At 37.9% G+C, this 19,682-nt stretch overlaps 1 long non-coding RNA gene across 4 annotated transcripts in view; it reads right to left on the reverse strand.

Moving 5' to 3' along the window:
* LOC131407173 (uncharacterized) overlaps positions 1-19,682 on the reverse strand; it is a 111,518-nt gene that overhangs the window by 40,139 nt on the left and 51,697 nt on the right. For all 4 annotated transcript variants that reach the window (XR_009220458.1, XR_009220456.1, XR_009220457.1 and 1 more), the window contains exon 3: positions 8,437-8,515. This is a non-coding gene — a long non-coding RNA (uncharacterized LOC131407173). The remainder of the gene's footprint in view (positions 1-8,436; positions 8,516-19,682) is intronic.

The raw sequence follows: 19,682 nt of genomic DNA on the forward strand, positions 1-19,682 counted from the left end.
TTGCTTCCTTCTTGAGACAACAAGGCACTGATAGCAAAGGCATTTAAATTCAATCCACTCAAGTGGATTGAATCAGTGAAGGCTCTTCTCTGGGCAGAGAACTTCCGTGAACTCTAGAGCCTAATGGTGATCAAGATGGAGATGATAGAGTTTGAAATGTGTAAAATAAGGAGCTATAACTCAGAAAGTTTCAAATTCAAATCCTCAAACTTACTGCTGTAGAATCCTGAGTCATATTTAACCTACTTGATCCTCAGTTTTCTCATTTATATCAAGATCATGATAGTATCCACTTCATTGTGAGGATTAAATTAGATGTTGCATGCACAACCTATAACATTCCCAATTAGTGGAAGGTATTTATTATTATAACTATTAACAGAGTCAGCCACTTTTAGACAAAACTAAAATTAAACCCAAAATAAACTTCTAAATACCATAAATGTAGGTTTAAAAAACTATATGAAAAAGATTCCTTCATTATCTCTATGTCTAATTAAAGATAGGATTCAGCCCAGTTACAACAGGGAATGAGGAAATTGCTGATGGGCTCACTTATATTCTGAATGAACTACCTAAAGAGAAGTATCTCACACCCTTGAAGAGATGCTGGGATACTTGAAAAACAAGATGTTGTGTGAGTATGTTCATTCAGAAAGTTAATGTCTCTCTTCTAAGAAAGGAGAATGAGAGCGGAAACTTCAAGAGGGGAAATGATATTGTGGTTTGTATCACAGGTAGTGGACAGAATTTTGTTGAGGGCATACTGATGGCAAAATATAGAAGAAATCTCCAAGAGGGAAACATAATAGATAAACTTATCCTCTTTTCTTTTCCCCTCCACAGACTTTAACCACAGTAGCAGTATGTCCACATCATATCTAGGTAATGGTACTCCATCGATGTACTTATATTATTAAGTGGCTCTTATAGAAAGAGATGATCAACCCTAAGTTGTATCAAATCAGAACACGTGTGTCAGCCGCCAGCCTAAGGCGAGATATGTAAGTGAACTAACTAAAGGGCAGCAGTAGACATTGGTTTTCAAAGGGCAGGTGGGGCAGAGAGCCATTTGAAGTGGATGGTATCAAAGTAAAGTGGCAAAAATTTAGAAACCTCTCCACTGATTCTCAGGAGGGAGGAAGAGATGGTTTAAGTTAGGAGAGCAGATGGCCCAGTGGAGGGTTTGAGTAGAATTAACACAACTGGACAGAGACAGAGGATGCAAAATGAAAGTGATGGAGAAATGAATTACTCATTTTCTAGAACAGAAATCTGCTTCAATTGGAAGTGGTTTTCACAGACAGAACCAAAATGATATTGTTGGTTCCATTTGCTATAACTCCTTTAAAATAGACCTTATACTATTGTATAGATGGACCACAATGCATCAGAACAATTAAATCTTTCTCTATCTGGTTCTGTCACTGCAATAGTGTATAATCTTTTTCTCTATATTAATTAAACTCCAGTTTCTTGTAGTCTGATTTCTTCTGAGCCTGACTCCCTGATCCAGGCTAAGCGAATTTAAGGCAATAATTTTAGAAGGGTTTCCAGGTAAACAACAGGCAGCACACATTTGGTATTTATACTTATGAAACCATGCTGTTGATGTTTTCACTTCTTTGGTTTTCCTTAAAGTAATTAAATTAGTCCATTTGCTCTTTGCCACATGTAAAGGAATATGTTAGCTTTCTCTATTCTAAAAAAACAGTACTCTATCATCAACGGAAAGCATAAGTCAACAGTCAGAAGCAAGTGTTAACTCCAAGCATGTTACTGTCTTTTAGTTCAATTAGTCAACCTTATAGAGGAGAAGGGAGGGATGGAGGAGGGAGGAAAACCATAGTAAGCACTGCCATATGCGTTGAAGCACAAGCTTTTAACTCCTCACAGGGATTCTAAGAGATCATTTTTATGAGAAAATGTCCATTCAAAGAAGTTAATTATTCAAAGTCATACAGCAAATATATAACTGTCTGGATCCTACATTAACAGATAAATCAGGAAAAGGCATTAAGGAGCTGTCTACTCAAGAAATATACATATCAGCAGAGATTTCTTAGCTTTGGCTTTAGCTTAGAAAAAGCTCAATGCAGGGAAACATTAAATCAAGCCAGAGCTAAGGAGAAAACAAAATGTGGAAATCACAAGATGGAAGATCTCAAGTGAGTGGATAAGAAGAACAAACAGGTACAGAGAAAGGGAAAAGGCGGGGGGGGGGGGGCGGTGAGGAGCAAAAAAGACACAGAGAGACAGAGAGATATTAAACTGAAAGCTAAAATGCAAGCACCAGAAAAAAGAAAGGCCACAGACAATGTTGGGTCATGTCTTAAAAGTGGAAGAAGACAATTATAGCTCTAAAAGTCAATGGTGTAAAACTGTCACAGCCAAGAGGAAGCTAAGGAGAATGACAACTAAATGTAATGTGGTGTCCCAGATAGGATCCAGAACCGATAAACGACATTAAGGAAAAACTAAGGAATTCTGAATAAAATATGGACTTTAGTTAATATTATTGTATCAATATTGTTCATTAATTGTGACAGTGTGCCATATTAATGTAGGATGTAAATGCTGGGGGAAACCGGATGCAGGGTATATGGGAACTCTGTGTACTATCCTCACAATTTTCCTTTAAACCCCAAAGTATTCTAAAATAAAATGCTTCTTTTTTAAAAAATAAACAGTCTAGAAACTGACTTTTTTACGATAACCTTGTCTCAAAAAATATCCTAGAAACATTGACTCAAGGCTCCTAACTCTACCCTGTAGAGGAATAAGAAATACAGACAAAATACTGGTACAAGTCTTGATCCACTGAGGTATGATTTTTATTCCACATGTAAATAATCTACCAACTAAAAAATTAACAAAACAGTTCCTTTAAAAAAGTACAAACACATTTTCTTAAAGTTACCAAAAATTGAAAATTCAGCCTTGTTTAATTTTATGAAGGCAGGAAATCAAACAACTTTCTGTTTATTTAAACAAATTACCTGGAAAATGCCATCTTAATCAGGTGATACCAATTAAGTGTCTCCATAAACATACTAAACTTCTATACCTGGAGAAAGCCAAGAATATCAGACCAAAAGTAATTAGCATTTCACACTCTGTAGATGGATGATCTTGCATCCAAAGGAAAGAAATTAAAAGGAGCTCAGTGCCACCACTATAAATTCTATCAAAAAACTGTAATACTTTTAAGCAGAAAAGGGTCCAGTGGTAGCAAAATCATTGTACACATAGTTCAGTATCTGGTCACCAAATAATACACAAGCTGCTTAGCAAAGGGCCCTAAAACACGGATATAAGGAGAGACTATCCCCACATTATTCTGAATATCTGCGTTGGCCTGCTCTTTCCACACCTGGAAATGTACTTCTGTCTTTTTGCAACAATCTTGCATCTCCCATCAGGCAGCTGAGCCTGAAAAATTTGAAAGGGACCTAAGGCCTATTATGGCCATTTGAGTCCACGTAAAATCAGGACACTTTCAAAGGGATTCTATTGAATGTCAGGTTTGAGTCAAGGTTTTAATTTCACAGTAGATTTAACCGAAGAGATTTAATTTTTACCAAATTAAAAAATGCATGCCTTACAACAACCCCCAAGCCCTCCAGGAGTGAACTCAGACAGAGAAAGTTTGATCAGAGCCCCAGCTAGAAAGAAAAAGGCAATGATGCCAGATGCCCTAGTGTAAAACCTCTGAGGCTCAGGATGAAGGAAAATGGAGAATTAATACTCTGTAAAAAGGACGCCGTTCTTGCTGACTGGAGGCAATCTTTTCAATCAAAGGGCACCCATCTGCCCTCAGCCCACTTTTATACATGAGTAACACAGATTGTGTCCAAGCAACTGCCAGTAATTGATGAGAAGAGAATGATGGCTAATATCAGTAATCAATAATATGCTAGTGTCTTCCATGCCTGTGAGCATGGATGAGATCACAAGGGAATACAAACCATCTGTGAAAATATAATCATGTCAAGAAAAGAAAAAGGGAGAGGAAGCAAGGTAATAGATATCAGCTGATGAGAAAAATCCTGAGTAGAGAATAAAATGGGTTGTGACTAATATTAATATATCACTAGCGTGTGGCAGATGCTGTGATAGACCCTTATATACATTATCTCATCCTCACAATGATCCTACAATCTAGACACCATACAAATTGTAAAATGGAAAAACTAAGGGTCACCGGGGTTTAGTTGGTTTGCCTATAAACATTTTGAAATTCTAGGCATAAGACAAAATCCAAGGTCTGTTTCACTCCCTGAGCCTTTTCTTTTTCCACTAAATTATCCTGCCTGTCCAAAGAAGAAAGTTGGCATCTGGGTGGTGTAATCTGTAAGATAAGGTGAGTTCCAAAAAACTCACATTTTTGTATAAACCTTAATTCTCCATCCATATTGCAAACTCCTTAAGACAAGGACCAACAAGTTCATGTGCTTCTAGGAATAATAATATTTTATATTTATATAAACTTAATGAATCAAAAAATATGCTTCCATAAAAATTTGAGTTTGCAGGAGCTGAACTGAGGCATTCTACCAATAAAATAAAATAATGGTGCTCTGTTACATGGTAAAAAGTTGATCCATCAATCTGTGGATCTGTACACTTGAGATTGTACATTTTACTGCATGTAAATTGTAAGTCAATTAAAATAATAAATAGTAAAGAAAAAAGTGGGCTTTGATTTCTACCTCTGATTATGCCAGATGTAGCAGACCTATACTCCTTTTAAGAACAACATGAAAATTCAGCTAAAATATTTTAAAAATTTCTTAAAGAAATTGGATTGCTGCTGAGAAAATGAAAATTTCAGAGGTCAAAATCCAGGAGAGAAGGAAATTCAGTGAAATGAGTCAGACGTTTTGCGTCCAGCTTCTCTCCTGTAGCATATATATTTTCTTGGTTATAGGAAGGGGCTGAGAAAGAGAAGAGTGACTGCTATTGAAATAATCAGAGAATTCAGAAGCCTTTCAGAGCTAAGGAGACAAAAATTGCAGATTGGAGTGCTGATTTAGGCAGAGGTGGAGAGGCCAAGATTTCCTAAAGAATGAAGATGCAAAGAAATAAGACCAACAAACAGGGCTTTTCCTCAGTATATTTGCTAAATACTTACAGAGGGCATGAGGCTAGAAAGCCAAGAAGAAATAGGTGAAAAACAGAGTGGAGTTTTTGCAGTCTTGGCTACATAAAAACAGAAATTGGACTTCAGCACCCACCAACAAAGAGAGTCCCATAGAGGAATACTATATAGCAATGAGAATTTGATTCATGCAATACTATGGATGAATCTCACAAACATAATGTTGAGATGCATAAGCTAGTCACCAAAAAAAAGTAAACATGATGTATTTCCATTTATATAAACTTCAAGAATAGGCAAAATTAATCTATTGTGATAAAAATCAAGATTGTTGTTATCTGGAATAGTGACTACGAAAGGGTAAAGATAGGACTTTCTAGGTGCTAATAAGTTTTAGTTCTTAATATGGGTGTGTTCACTTGAGAAAATTCAATGAACTGTATACCTATGATTTATGCACTTCTTTCTATTAATGTTTTAATGAAATAAAATGTACTTAAACACAAAAAATCTTATTTATGTACTACCCTTTGCCTGTTAACAGAAACTAAAAGATGACAAAATGAATCCACATGTAATATATACTTTTTTTTTGGAAACTAAGAGATATAATGTCTTTTAAATACTTTAGGCATTTAAAAGTGCAGAAGTCTTTTATTATATTCATATTTTGAGCCACATTATAGTCATAGTGTCATCATATTTTGAACCAGAAATTGCAGTACTGGTGAGAATGCTAGATTTTATTAAAAAACATTTTATAATGCCCTGCAAGGAACATCATGAAATTAAAATATTTCTATATCTGAACTCTCTTTAATTTTCAGTGTGCTTTCACATTTAGATATCATTTAAAGATATCTCATTTAATGAGATAGCTCACTTACAGATATCTCAAATATCTCCATGAAGAAGCCAGAACAGAATGTTTTTCTCCATTTGACAAGTGAAAAAAATAAATAAGCTAGCCTCAGAAGTGTTCATTTATTCTTGTTTACACAGCTAGTACATGGCTGAAGTGAACATCTATTGTTTTGCTTGCTCAGGATCTCTTCCCATATGTTTTAGTGTCGGTACCTCCCTTCTCTTTGTCGTCTTAGTACTGTAAATCAAGGTCCATCGCCACCACCCTTTGCTGTGTTTGGTCATGTGAAACCAAGTGAAATCAATCAGATTCTACCACCTAGGAATCAAAACCTTGAATTAAGTAATACTTGAATTGAAAGTAGTTGCATCTGAGCATATGACTGGCAGTGCCCTAACAAAGAGTGTCCATTCACTTCTGCTATCCAGATGTCTGAAGCTTCCCAGCGTCTAAACTACTTTCTCATGACCTAATTGTTCAACTCTTACTTTGACTCTGTAGATTACTCAGTAAACTTTTAGATTAATTAGCCAGAGTTAGTTTCTGTTGCTTACAACCAAGAATGCTAATGGGCTCTGCCATCTACCAGTAAATTATAAGGCCAGGTCTTTAACCCACATCTCCTCACTCCAAGGTCAGAGTCTTCTCCAGCTCACCAAGGAACATTCCACGTGTGCCACAAAGAAGTACTACTGCCCCTCAAGAAGATAAATTACCAAAAGTTGAATATATCTATAACTGAAACTGCAAGTTAATAAAGTTGGATAGAGAAATGACAATCTTGAAGGAACTTCAAAAAAATTTAATTTAGATTTTTATTTGATAACATCAGGGTTTTGTGACAACTCTACAGTAGAAATTTTGAGTTTCCACAGATAATGATCTCATTATTAAATATTCTAAGATTAGCTCAAAATTGTGAAATGAAAATAACCTCACCTCTAAAACCAGGAAATCTAATTTGAAAGTTTTAAGTTTAGCTTTCCAAATAGCTGATTATTTTTTTCAAAAAATTTGTTTTGAATTTCATTCAGACGGATGGCCTTACCTCACCTAAGTCATTATTTTTCTCAAAAAACTGAGGGAAAATGCAAATCATAGAGATAATGGGATTCAATTATCCAGAATCTAGAAAGAAACAGCAGAAACACAATGTTAAGCACATGAAGTAACAAGAAGCAAGTGAGAAAGAGACAGGTGATTTTTTTTAACAGGATAAAATTTGCTAGTAAAACTAGTTTATGTCAAAAAAAAAGTCAAATATTTTAAAGAGGAGGCAAAATCTAAAACAATAAAATCCACAGTGGGAAGTAAGAAAGCTGACAATACTGTCAGTTGTGATTCACTTGGGAAGAAGCTCAAATAGGGAAAGTTGAATTTATTTTTTTGCTAAGAAAAATATGATCAATTATACAAAATATCCCAAGACATCAGCCCAAGAAACCAACAAACCTTGGAGAAATCTTTCATGGCATTCTTTGAAGGCTTTTAAAGGTTCAAAACTAAGAGAAGGGTATTGTTAGTCTGAAACTAGATTTCTCCATAGCAATGATTCAACAATGATTCATCTTTCCTTAAACTAATTGTTGAGCTACAGCTCAAATCATGAGCCAATAAACCAAGCTGAAGATAACTAAAATAATTCATCAAATACCAGTCTCCATCCCTGCAACCCTTTGACAAGAGATTCTGCAACTGTCAGGAGACTTACCAGTGCCAACTGAGCCAATAAACTGGCCAAATCCAAAGAGAAAGTTGATCAGGCTTGGCTTGAAACATGTAAAAACAGCTCACAGAAGATGCAAAGAGAGCTCTGAGGCCTTCTTGGGTACTCTATCACTTGTTTATTCCTACTTAAAATCCTTTTGATTTCCTCAGCCCTGCCTATCCATACTGATAGTTCAGGCTTTCAAAGCCTGAGTATGATCAAGAAACCCATAAACACCCACTCAACCTCAAATATTTTTTCTTTTCTCCTTGCCTGCACAGGACCATTCTCAAGTTGTCACTCCATACTTCCCTCCCATGTCATCTCCCATTGGGAGTGGTTAAAGGTCTCTAGGTCAAACAGAATCATTACTCTGGGAAGGGGGTGGTCTGATATTCTCTCAAAGAAATCATGAAAAAAAGAAAGAAAGGAGAAGGAGAAGGAGGGGGAGGGGGGAGGAGGAGGAGGAAGAGAAGGAGAAGGAGGAGGAGGAGAAGAAGAAGAAAAAGAAGAAGAAGAGAAGAATGTCTTATACTTGGGTCAGTCAGATCCTTGCCCAACAAATTTTGCTGCACAGAGGACTCTCACCCAATTCAGTGATGGTTGAATGGGTCCAAATGGAAGAGATCTAAGTGGGAGGACTGAAGACTTGGAAGAGCTAGCAAGACCACATTTCATCACACCAACACCAAGGCCAGGGTGTAGGGAGAGACATGAAACAGAGAGAGAGAGATCTTAGATTTTTGAGACAGCAACACTTACATCTATGGAGTCTCTGGTATCTTGTGAAAGGAGAGTTCTCTCTGCTCTGTCTCTGGAAAAAAAGATATTGTCCAAGTTCCTGGGGGAATAAGACTTCTGAGAGCACAGGACAAAATAAAGGTTCTTCCTAATTCCAAGAAACAAATAGCTTAATAGCAATCAGGCGATGAGAATGTCTATCAGACGTAGACATTAAAATAGCCACTGCCTCTCTTTCTATGCATGAAACCTTTAGGGAGAGATCAAAGCTTTCAACCTGGCCTGTTCTTGAACTGACTTTTCAACTCTGACCTCACATTCCCCCATGTCCGTACTGAGTATCTCTTCTCCTATCAGTCAATGTGCAAAATTACCTGTCTATCCAGGCCATTTACTTGTCCCTGGTATATGGTGATACTAACTTTCACCCAGGCTCTGCGGTTACCGGTCTCCAAAAAGAGAATTACTATGAGTGAATTTTTGGATGGAAGTAACCCATGGAATTTAAGCTCAAAAGTTATAGATCCTAGCTAGACTGGACCCCACATTAGCCAGGTAGGAAGACAAGGCTGGGAGAAAGGGGTAGGAATTTGTTTATGGGCATATATACTTCACATGAAGCAAGGAAGTCTATAGATTTAAAGGGGCAGAGAGCTTGTGGGATGTACAGTGGCTCAGAATTTGGACAAAGAAGAGCAGGACTTTCCTCAAGACAAGTTACCTTTCTCTTTCCTCCCTGGCACCAGTGGAGGGAAGAAAGATACCTACTAACCCAAAACATTCTTCCTGCTGCACTCACCTAGTTGGTGTGGTCATAAATAATGCCATGTGTCAGTGACCCTCTCTCGGCAATAGAAAACCCACTCCTGCTGAGCAAGAGCTTAGAGACTATCCATCCTTGCTGTTTCCTCCAATCTCTCCCCAACCCTTGCAGTTCTTCTGTAATATCTCATTGCCCTTACACTTAGGGAGCGTCCTGCCAATGCCAGCTAAGAAGTCAGAATAAATAGATGTTGATTTTTACAAGCCCAATGCTGTTCTCTTGGTGACTAACTCAATCCTTATGTGTTTTTCTGAGAACCTGCAATGTGCTTAGCCCATTTCTAGGAATTTGAGAATGTTCAGAATTAGTATTATGCATCTGTCCCAAGCAAGACTAAGAGCAACTTAAAGAAAGGAGCAAGACCTACACACAGCTAAGAATTAACAGAAGACTTTATATAAAGTCTTAGAGGTATATAGTACAAGTTAGACAGGAATTTAGGATAAGTCAGTAAGGATTGCAGTTCTCAAGGAAGGATTTGTGGAGGAAGTAGAATTTTGTAATTCTTTTTTTAACAAGGTTTTATTCTGATCACAAAAGTAATACATATACTTTAAAGAATTCAAACAATACATAAATATAAGAAAAGGTAAATTTATTCCCCAAGATCACACTCCTAAAGAGATAACTACTATTAATAATATGGTTTAAACTCTTCGTCTTTTTTTCTCACTATATGTGCACCTATCAGATTTTACTTCTACTACAATTCTGTCTTTATTCACGGGATACTTTGATCATGTTTCCAGCAAGGACACATAGCTGTACCTCATTTGTTAAACTTTCTACATGACATGCCATAGTACAGATACAGGAGGAAAATGATGGGATGAAACAGGTGGGTAGAAAAAGATATTTCAGGTGGAAGAGACAGCGAGAACAGGACTAAGCATAGCATATTCCTGGGACAGTCAGAAAATAGTCATCAGACTATAGGAATAGTAAATGTGGAGATGGAAAAGGTGTCAGATTGTAAAGTGCCTTAAAAATCAAGCAAAAATCTTTAGACTTGGCTGAAAATAGAGATTCTATGAGCCCTTTTAACTCTGGGAAACTACCCTACTCTAATGTACCACACTTCTGTGATAAAGTCAGAGGCCGAGCTGCTACCAGGGCTGGGCAACTGGACTTTGCTCTACATATCAATATATAGAATATTAACTTAAAGAATAAGCAATTTTAAAACCTGCTGCATTTACATTGTGGTAGTACAGTCAAAGCAATTAAACCCAGCAAATGTAGTTTGTTAAAACCCGTAGCTAAGCATCAGATGGATGCCTTTCTGCAGATGGACCCAACAAAAAAGTTGATTTAAAGTGTGACATGAGCATTGGTTCCCAAACTCCTCGTCATAGCCCTGTCTTGAGCTTCTTCCTTATATCTCACCATTTGTGTTTTTTCCTTCACTGAATAACTGAGGTGATTCCCTGGCCCGTTTCATTTAAAATCAACTGACTCTGCTTGGCTGAGTTGGTGATTGTGCTTTGGAAGACAAGAAATGGAAGCCAAAATCTCCCAGTTCCTGCTATGGCTCAATATATACACTGAAAACAGGCCCTCTCAGCATCATCCTCAGCCCCCCCAAAATAAGAGTGGCCTAGGAGAAAAAAAAATCTCCACAAGGGGCCAGCCCCGTGGCGTAGCGGTTAAGTGCACGCGCTCCACTGCTGGTGGCCCACGTTCGGATCCCAGGTGCGCACCGACACTGTTTGTCAGGCCATGCTGAGGCCGCGTCCCATATAAGGTGGAGGAAGATGGGCACGGATGTTAGCCCAGGGCCAGTCTTCCTCAGCAAAAAGAGGAGGATTGGCATGGATGTTAGCTCAGGGCTGATCTTCCTCACACACAAAAAAATAAATAAATCTCCACAATATATTTTGTATGGGTCTGTAAAACTTGAATTTTTAAATTTTTAATTATTTTCATACTATACGTGTAACTTAAAGCGTTTTTAAATATTGAGAGAAATTTTGAAAAGCAAAGTATCCATTCTCTTATCTCCCAGCAGACTTTTTCTCTGATTGTAAATCCTGTCCTTTTCCCCCCATCATTGCAAATTCCCTTTTACGAACTCTAGTTCAATGATTTGGACTGATTTTCTGGGGGAAAATATGATGAATAATTTTTTTAATTCTCATAATAGGTGTTTAAATCCGAGGATATTTGTTCACTGCAATGAAGTTATTGATTAAACTAGACCAGAAAGTGAGAACAATAAAAATGAATTAAATCTCTTTCCCTCTATTATCAGATCTTTTTTCAACCCTCTTATACTTGTTTCTGACACACTCTCCTTGCTGGCTGTGTTAAGATGCCCTCTTGAGTGACGTCTACTCAAAGTCATAGTAACTGCTTTGAAATCCCATCTGGGGAGCTATGTGACTCCACTGTATGAGTTTGGCCTAGTATCTGGCTCAAACATTTTCCCAACTGTAAATGATGTGGCAGATTTGTCCAAATTTATACAACAAATATTTGTTCTAGAAATTTGAAATACAACAGTCAACAAATAGAAAATACTCTGTCCTACACAGAGTTTACATTCTAGTTGAAGATGAAAATCTGAAAGGGATCCCCTCTTCTGAACTGATATTTTTCTGTTCTCAAGTCTTAATGAATGACTTTAAACATTAGATGACAATTTCTCCAAAGCATAGAGGTCAAAGGTTTTGGATGGATGAAAAAAACCTTTCCTCTTGAATTCTTCTCAGCTAAGGCAAAAAGATTTCTACTCTTGTGCCAGAAAAATCCAACCTTGAGGTGTATATGATGAAAATCTTCATTTGGCATTCATTGCCAAAGTGACAGAACTCTTAGGATTGCTTTTGGTACCAAAATCAGTGCAGTTGGACTTTCCCTGCTTGACTTAAATCTTATGTACGTGATGAAAAAACTGGTGATTATCCGGCCTTGGGTATAGAACAATCCTTCTTCACAACTCTTTCCTATACTGGCCAGACAACTTTTGTTATTAAAGATCCAAACTTGCCTGATACTGAATATGTGGTAATCTCAGCTATCTGAGAGGGTAGAAAGGGGCTTGAGGGAATAATATCAGCCCTGATGCTTTTTGCACCCCTGGACTCCGCATAATAGATGTCCAGGGATCCATCAATGTTTCTCCTCAGGATGAATATCTTTAAAAAGTGTATGTTAATAAATGTTCCTCTTAATCTAGAGCCCAATGGTAAGGACTTCCTTTATTACAGACCTAAGGAAAGTAAAGAAATAGTGTTAGATCTCAGAAAACTATCCAAATGGAATGGAAACAATACCAAAACATAAGCCTCCTCCATGACCAGGACTTACTATTAATGATTGAAACACACAAACACACACACGCATGCACCTCTATCTCACTGGTCTTTTTCTCCCAAGTTTGCTAAATAGGAAGTAAAAAGGAATATCTCTCAATAACTTATTTTTCCTAAGACCCATGTAGAAGAGTGAGCATTTTGAATATCTATGACTAAACTATGTTATCTTGATGTAGAAAACAAGTTGAAAAAGTCAGAATGTTCCTTTGGCAAAATCATATAAGCCAATGCAAAATTATTTTTGATCAGTTACATGTGGTAAGTCAAAACATTCTCACCATTTGAACCCTGACTATCAATAAGCTTCTGGCTTCTATTTTTTCCAAAAGAAAAAAACCTACCTAAATTTAGAGATAAGTTATTTGAGATTACTAAGAGAATTTAGAAAGGCAATTAGATTCAAAATCAGCATTCAAAAACCAACGCAAATTCCATTTCCAATATAGGGAAGAGAGAGCCTAACAAACTGATCCTCCTGTAAATAAGAGCTATAAACTCAGGACAACATACAAAACCCAATGACTTAAAGCCTCTAGAGACGGAATAAAGTCAGGCAGAGTTGGAGAGAAGCAAAAATTGGAGCAAGAGATTAGCATGGAATAAGTTCCCTTTTTGTGATTTTTCCTTTAGGGTAGCTAAAACTCTAATAGACGGCTTGCCATCTTTCTAACCAGAGGAACTGGGAAAAGAAGCCTAGGAAACCCAGGACCACGAAAAAGTGAGAGAGAGGACCTAGAAAAGAGAAATCCATAGACAGGTAACCCCAAATTTTGTGTTTAAATTCTTCCCAAATCTCTTAACTGACCCCTGAAGCACTCCTTCATGGAGAAAATGGAAAGCGTCTTACAGCTAAGACTTAAGAACTTACAGAATTGAATTAAGATCTGAGCTACTACCTAGTATAGGCATGATAATTGTCAGTTTGAATTTAGCCAAGTTAATTCTCTGTTGTATTAGTTTGCTAGGGCTGCCGTAACAAAGTGCTACAGAATGGGTGGCTTAAACAATAGAAATCTATTTTCTCACAATTCTGGAGCCTAGAAGTCCAAAATTGAGGGATTGGCATGGCTGGTTTCTCCTAAGTCCTCTCTCCTTAGCTCATAGATACTCATCTTTTTCCTGTGTCTTCACACGGTCTTCCCTCTGTATGTATATCTATGTCCAAATTTCCTATTCCTATGAGGACACATACTGAATTAGAGCTCACACTAATGACTTATTTTAACTTAATTACTTCCTTAAGGACTCTATCACCAAATAGAGTCACATTCTGGGGTACTGAGGATTAGGACTTCAACATATGAATTTGGAGGAACACAATTCAGCCCATAACACCTGCTAAAACATTGATAGTCTTAGAGCAATGCAACAAAATCCAGAATCTCCACAACATAATATTCAAAATATCCACTGTATATACCAAAATTGCTTGACATATGATGATCCAAGAAAATATAAACCGATCTCAGAAGAAAATTCAATCAGCAGATGCTAATCCCAAGGTAAACCAGATGTTAGAATTATCAGATAGGGACTCTAAAGCAGAAATTATAACTATTCACATGCTTGTGATGAGTGAGAATATAAGATTTCTCAGCAGATAAATACATAATACTAAATCAAACCAAATGGATATAAATCAATTGTATTTTTATCTATCAGCAATAATTAAAAAATGAAAATTTTAAAGAGTATACTAGCATCAAAAATATGATATATCAGGGCCAGCCCAGTGGCATAGTGGTTAAATTCCTGTGCTCTGCTTCGGTGGCCTGAGGTTTGTGGGTTCAGACCCTGGGCACGGACCTACAAATCACTCATCAAGCCATGCTGTGGCGACATCCCACAAACAAAATAGAGGAAGACCGGCACAGATGTTAGCTCAGGGACAATATTCCTCAAGCAAAAAGAGGAAGATTGGCAACGGATGTTAGCTTAGGGCCAATTTTCCTCAAAAAAAAGATGTGTCTGGGAGTAGTCTAACAAAATACATGTATAAGAGATTAATAGAGAAGAATCATAAAACTTTGTTGATAGAGATTTTAAAAGGTCAACAAATAAAGTATTCCTGAATTGGAAGTTTCATTATTGTAAAATTGTCGAATGTTCCAAATTGACTTATAGAATCAATACAATCACAATCAGAATATCAGCAGATAAGATTGTAGAACTTGATGAGCAGATTCTAAAATTTATATGGAAGTGAAATAAACAAAAATTAGCCAAGACACACCTGAAAAGGAATAAGGTGGGTTAATTTGCCATAAGTACCAAATACAACATTTTATTATAATGTTATAGTCATTGAGATAATGGTGCAGAGAAACAGAATAAAAATCCCAGATACATATCTTCACTAGACACTTGGTTTATGACAATAGTCATTGTAGTGAACTGGGATATGGTTTTTTAAAATAATTTTAGACTTTTCTCACACTACCCACAAAAAAAAATTCATGTTTATTAACCACATAAATGAAAAAGTTGAAATTATAATTCTTTAACAAAATATCATAGGAGAATATTTTATGGCCCCAGGGTAAGAAAGCTCTTCTAAGCAAGACACAAAAATACCCCACTAATCTTAAAGAAACAAGCAAATAAGACAGTGATGTCAGCAAGATGGAGAAACAGGTGGTTCCCGACTTCACTCCCCCTCCCAGAAAGAAAAACAAGCAAATATCCATAGACAAGAGACCTTTGTGAAGACGCCAGAAGCCAGGGCTGAGGCTGAAGCACCCACCTTGGACCAGAAAAAAAACAAGAAAACCGCATTAAAGCAGTGGTTTCACTTTGACTGCATCACCCCTCACCACAACTGGCAGCCCCAGCCCTGGGCCTACAATTTCTCCAGTGGGAACAGGACAGCCCAAGGTGGACATCTAGCTTCCTAGTATTCTGGGATCCTTTCTGGAAGGTCCACTTAGATAATGCACCACAGGGATCGCTGGAGGAATCAGCTAGAGATGGAGAAGTGGGGGGCAAGGCTCACAGCGACTAGCATGTAGAGCTTGGCAGACTGCATTTCTGCTGACCTCAGCACCCAGCAGAGATTCCAAAGAGTGGCTCCGCTCATTCACAGAGCTGAGCCAGTGGCCCTGTCTGCTAGGCTCCATGGTTGGCAGTTCTAGCTGGGCTACACAGTTGGCAGTTGGTTTAGGTCCAAAGTCAGCAGGCCATCCTGGCTGTGGACCACGTTCTAGATAAACACCTGGACAGGGAAGCAAGTCATCAGTACTGCCCAATGGCTGAGCCCCTCTCAACCAGGAAGTCTGACTTGAGATGCTGGGCAGCTGTACAGCAAATCACATGTTCTATCTGAGCAAGGAAATAAGTTGGTAGCCTTGCACAACTGCTGAGCATAGCCTCTAGCCTCACTTGCCCAGGAAGCCTGGCCTGAGACCCATGTAGCATATCCTAAGGCCTGCCAGAGCAAGGAAGCAAGACTCCCAGCTGTCCCAGCCCCAGCCACTGGAGTCCTCCCAGCCCAGGTGCTTAACATGTGAGTGAGTGAGCTCTCAGACGACTCCAGCTCCAGCTTTCAAGCCACCCAGGCTGACAGAGTAGAGATAAAGTGTGTTACTCCACTAAGCTTTGCCCAAATTGCAGATTAGCAGGCAAAAATAAATTATTATTATTATTATTATTATTATTATTATTATTTTAAGCCACTGAGTTTTGGTTCCAAAGATGGAGTGCTGCTATAATAAAATCTAAAATTTGTGGCTTTGGGACTAGATAGAGGAAGAAGCTGGAATAACTTGGAGATGCTGTTAAGCCAAAACTTGGTGAACCAAGAAGAGGCTGTTTATGCGAGTTTAAAAGAAATTAAGGAAAACGTTATGGAAAGTTGGAGGAAAATGGACAGTTGTCTTGTAGTGATAGAGAATTTAGCAGCGTTGTTGCCTACAGTAAGGTGAACAATAGAAAATGTACCTACTGAGGTGGATGATCAGCTAAGAGGATTTCCAGGCAGAGTATTTGCCACCTGACTTTGTGTGTGTGTCTGTCTGTGTGTGTGTGTGTGTGTGTGTGTGTACAGCCTATAGTAAAGTATGAAATAACTATTAAATATATATAAGGGATCAAGGACATTTTGGATTTGAAAATAAAACTGTTTCTTAGTCTCAATCTCTCAGATGGAAAATGATGCTAAACTTACAAAATGACTTTCGGGAAAAGATCAGTTGCAGGATGTTGCAGGACAATATAATCTAAAGATGCAGCCAAGTGTGTGACTTTGGAACTTCAGAAAATTTAAGATGGGTGCCTCAAATAGAAAAAAAGAAGCCCCTCTAATGATCTTAAGAACATGCTTTGTAGATCCTCTTCATTAACAATGGAGTTTCTAATAATCTTGAGTATATTTTCCTACAGCTGCCTTACAGGAAGCCCAAAGTGGACAAGGCTTATGTCTATGAGATTTGTGACTGTGGCGTTTGTCCAATGGAGTGAATGCAACAAGATTCATAGGAGGCCCATAAAGTTTTTAAAAGAACGATATCAATGGAAACACCGCCAATTTGACATAAACAGGATAGATGCAGTAAAAAATGAAGAGATCTATGGACCCCAAAATCACCATGAGCAGGAAGCAGGCTGAGAATATTATTTAGCTGCAAATACTAGCCATTTCTTGAGGAAAAGAAAAAATATGTCTCAGAGTACAGAACCAAAAGTTGTGGACAGTCATTCCCAGGTACGAGGACTGAGTTCTAATCGAAGAACCGACAACATGAGATAAGCTGGATTTTAGACCACTGAGTCCTGTGTGCATTGTATTTGCCCTCTTTTTGAGCAGGAGGGTCTGTAGCAGTTCTACTATGGCTGCTCCATCAATATATGCTTTGTGTGTGGAGGAAAGACAACTTTCTCTCGAGGTCCCATGTCTTCAGATGGTGAGGAACTCTACTTGAAGAGCCGTATGCAAGAATGTCCAGATAAGAAGCCTCATCTGTACCTGGATCTGTTTTGGATGATCTCAAAGTTGAGACCTCAAAGTTGAGCCTAAAGCCATAACAGATGAGACTTCTTGGGGATCTTGAGAGGAGATGAGTATATTTTGATGTGGAAAGAATACAAAGAATTTGTGGCCAGAAGGCAGACTGTGGTTGTTTTAAGAGGTGTCTGTAAATCCTCTGACATTCTTTCCATAAAATGGTAGAGTCTAATCCCCTTCCTTTTGAATATAAACTGATGTTAGTGACTTGCATCTAAAAAATATTGAATGCAGCTAAAGTGACACTGCCTGACTTCCAAGACAAAGTTGAAAAAGTAAAACAGCTTTCGTCTGGCTTGCGCTCTCTCTCTCTCTCTCTCTCTCTCTCTCTCTCTCTCTCTCTCGACATACATCTTGAAGTCTAGCCATCCTAAAGGCACCGTTGGAGAGACTCTGTGAAGAGATCATGTAAAGATGGAGAGCTATGCCTGAGCGGCCTCAGTGCTAAGTCCAGGCACTAGACATGTGAGTACGAAGAAGACTTCAAGACGACCCCAGCCTCAGGCACAGATTGACTGCAACTTCATGTGAGAACTCAAACTAGAATTTCATAGGTAAGAAACTTCTAAATTCCTGAGCCACAGAAACCATGAGTGATAATAAATGATTTTTGTTGTCTCAAGCCATTAAGTCTGAGGGCTATTTGCCATGCAGCAAAAGATAATTAATTTAGGTAATTACCTCACTTGGTTGTTGTGAGGATTAAATTAGATTATACAAGTAAAGGGTTTAACATAATGCCTCAAACACAGTAAGCACTAAATAAATACTACCTGCTAATTTTGGATGAAGTTCTGAGCAAAACTGAGAAGGAAAGAGGGCTGAAGACCTAGTAAATCTGAAAGCAAGGAAGAGTATATAAATTAGTAGTGGTCTGGCTGAATTCCAGTGATGGCCTGCCAATAGTGGGGGAGTAGTTTTCTTACGCATCTGGTGCAGGTCAGTGAGTGGGAGAGAGAGGTCCATTTCAAGGTACCTGGATAGATATTTCAGGATTCCAATAGTCAGTTACTACAGCAGGTCAATCCTGTTCAGCACAATACCAGATGAACCTGATTTTGAAGGAAGACATTTTTTGCCATTTTCACTTTTTTTGTGCTTCCTGCACATGGTACACATGATTCATAGCTGATTTAAAAGATGTTTATATGTGCAGAGCAGCAGGTTGGGTTCTGAATAAGCTATGTGCTTAGAGAACTATCACTCTTACTTCCGGCTCTGATATTGTCCATTGAACACGTTTTTATAAAGAGCTTGGGAGTTGGTAAGTCTGAGGTGAATATTGATGGAGCCTGATGAAAAATACTGTATTGATTTTAAAGGGGGAGTAAAATACAAGACTGAAATCTTAATAAGGTCAATAGGTGAATACTGCTTTCATTTCAAATTCCTCTAGGAAGAAAGGAAGTGAGAAAGGGAAAAAAATCTACTAGCAATATAGAAAGCCAAAAAAGAGCAAAATTGCATTCATGCAAAGTGCTCAAAGGAGACAAATAAACTTTGTTCTAAATAAAACATGGGATCCTCACAGGCAGGCACATTAGAAAAGATCACTGATCAATTAACTAGGACCAAACACCAGGGCAAGTACATGAGTTCCCTAGGTATATCTGAATTTCAAAAATAAAAAGATGTTCTCAAGTTGAACTATAATTCAAAGTTATTTTTGAAGTTTTCATACTTGAAGATAATAGCCCACTATGATTGATAAGATGAAACAATGCTTTGAAACGCACACTCTTCTCTTCTTTGAAACATACTTTGATAGTGCATTGCTGGAAAAGATGCAATTGAAAATCACTGGATTGGTGAAGAGATGAGTCACCATTTGATGTCATTTTGTTAGCCCGTGAGGCAGGTCACATTAAGTTCTATGAGGATCAACTTTTTCCTCCCCTATCTGCCTTGCCTTTGAGCCTATTCTTTTAAGTGTGCTAGGCCTTGGCTTTCAAACTTTTATTTTACATCATTCACAGGAATAATTACATTTTACCTTGTGACCCAGAATGTACACACACTCGATATACACAAACATATAACTGAAATTAAAGTTCTATGAAACAATACCTACCCTAACCATATACAATGTCCTCTATTTTTTTTCTATTCTGTTCTCTTCGCTTCTATT

This window comes from Diceros bicornis, chromosome 6 (genome assembly GCF_020826845.1).
Source record: "Diceros bicornis minor isolate mBicDic1 chromosome 6, mDicBic1.mat.cur, whole genome shotgun sequence".
NCBI classification, from domain to species: domain Eukaryota; kingdom Metazoa; phylum Chordata; class Mammalia; order Perissodactyla; family Rhinocerotidae; genus Diceros; species Diceros bicornis.